The sequence below is a fragment of the Bubalus kerabau genome, chromosome 8 (assembly GCF_029407905.1).
Source record: "Bubalus kerabau isolate K-KA32 ecotype Philippines breed swamp buffalo chromosome 8, PCC_UOA_SB_1v2, whole genome shotgun sequence".
In the NCBI taxonomy this organism is placed as follows: Eukaryota; Metazoa; Chordata; class Mammalia; order Artiodactyla; family Bovidae; genus Bubalus; species Bubalus kerabau.
This window is the reverse complement of record NC_073631.1, coordinates 79,656,753-79,658,738: the sequence shown is the minus strand read 5'-3', so window position 1 is coordinate 79,658,738 and position 1,986 is coordinate 79,656,753. Positions and strand designations below refer to the sequence as shown.

At 37.0% G+C, this 1,986-nt stretch overlaps 1 non-coding gene across 1 annotated transcript; it reads left to right on the top strand.

Moving 5' to 3' along the window:
* The first annotated feature begins 1,417 nt into the window (after positions 1 to 1,417).
* TRNAE-CUC (transfer RNA glutamic acid (anticodon CUC)) lies at positions 1,418 to 1,490 on the top strand. Its single transcript has one exon. It is a non-coding gene; the product is annotated as a tRNA-Glu (tRNA).
* Positions 1,491 to 1,986: the final 496 nt, after the last annotated feature.

The window sequence follows — 1,986 nt, the reverse complement described above, 5'->3', positions numbered from 1 at the left end:
TCCAATGAGTTGGCTCTTTGCATCAGGTAGCCATAGTATTGGAGCTTCAGCTTCAGCATCAGTTCTTCCAATGAATATTCAAGGTTGATTTCCTTTAGGATGGACTGGTTTGATCTTCTTGCTGTCCAAGGGACTCTCAAGAGTCTTCTCCAACACCACAGTTCAAAAGCATCAATTCTTTGGTGCTCAGCCTTCTTTATGGTCCGACTCTCACATCCATACATGACTACTGGAAAAACCACAGCTTTGACTAGTTGGACCTTTGTCAGCAAAGTGATGTCTCCTTTTTAATACACTGTGTAGGTTTGTCATATTTTTTTCCAAGGAGCAAGGATTCGTTATATCCTTTACTAAAAGCAGAACAGTGGAGGAAACCCCTCATTTCTGTGAGAATAGGCTCTTTCAGTCATATTATCATCTTCTATGTTCATTTAAAATAAAGTATGTTATTTAGTTTAAATGGTAGTCAAACCATTCTTCTTAGGCACCTATTGTGCTATCTTAATTAAGTGACCAAATCTCCTATTATAATTCTATTGATATTTTTGTCTCATGGAAATTAAACCCTAAATTCTGGAAAATAATATATTTTGGAATAAAAAGCACTTAAAACTATCCTTGTTATTTCCCATGGAACTATCAGAAAAGCACAAGGGTTTGTTCTTTTATATATAAAATGAGCTATGGTAGAAATAATGAGATTTTTTTTTGTATGCTCCATGTTTCTTAATTAGTTCAACACTCATTAAAAACTGTATGAAAAGATCTGTCAAATCAAAGGAGACTCTCTGCCTTCCCAAGTTTTCAGGTAAAGCATCATTAATATAACTGTGTTTTAGAGACTGTACACTTTATAAGCAAGCTCTGGAGACAAGTCAGGGCCCTCACTTTCTGTGGGATGTTCTTAACTGCCAAAGAAACACTGATTAAACCCATATACAGTAATTATGTACTGTGCTCCCTCAATTTTCCTATTGTTGGTAGGTGTAATAAAATAACCAGAGCCTTGACATCAACAGCTGGTTTCTGCTTTCTTGTGATTGCCTGAAAGTTCTCTAAGTTACAGGCTGAGAAAATAGATGTTCAACAAAGAAGATTAATTTCAGAATCTAGCATGGAAAGGGCTGCACTAAGTACTGTCAACTACTCAGATTTTAAAAATTCTGTTAAGACTTTGGACTTAAGCTGATGTTGCTTAGATAACTTTCAGACTGCAACTCAATAGCAACAAACACAACACAAAACAAAACAAACACAAAACCCTCTCCAAACCCTAATAATTCAACTTAAAGATGGACAGAGGACCTGAATAGATATTTTCCCAAAGAAGTTACACACATGACCAATGGGTATATGAAACGATGCTCAATATCATTAATCATCACAGAAATGCAAACCAAAACCACAATGAGGGACTTCCCTGGTAGTCCAGTGGCTAAGACTCTGCACTCTCAATGCAGGGGGCCCACGTTCGATCCCTGGTCAGGAAACTAGATCCCACATGCTGCAATGAAGATCAAAGGTCCTGCAGGCTGCAACTAAGACCTGGTGCAACCAAATAAATAAATATTAAAAAGCAAAACAAATCACCACTGTGAGATATCATTTCACACCTGTTAGAATGACACTTATCAAAAAGACAAGAAACAACATGTTGCTGAAGATGTGGAGAAAAGGGACGCTTGTGCCCTGTTGATGGAAGTGTAAATTGGTACAGCCACTGTGGAAAACAGTGTGGAGATGCCCCAAAAGATGAGAAATAGAACTACCAAATGATCCAGTAGTCCTACTTCTGGGTATTTATTGAAAAAAATGGAAATTAGGAACGTGAAGAGATATTAGCACTCTCATATTTATTGTGGTGCTATGTACAATAAGCCAAGATGTGGAAACAATCTCAATGTTCATCAGTAGATGAATGGATAATCAAAATGTGGTACTTAATATACGGGAATACTCTTCAGCCTTAAAAAGAAGGAAATCCTG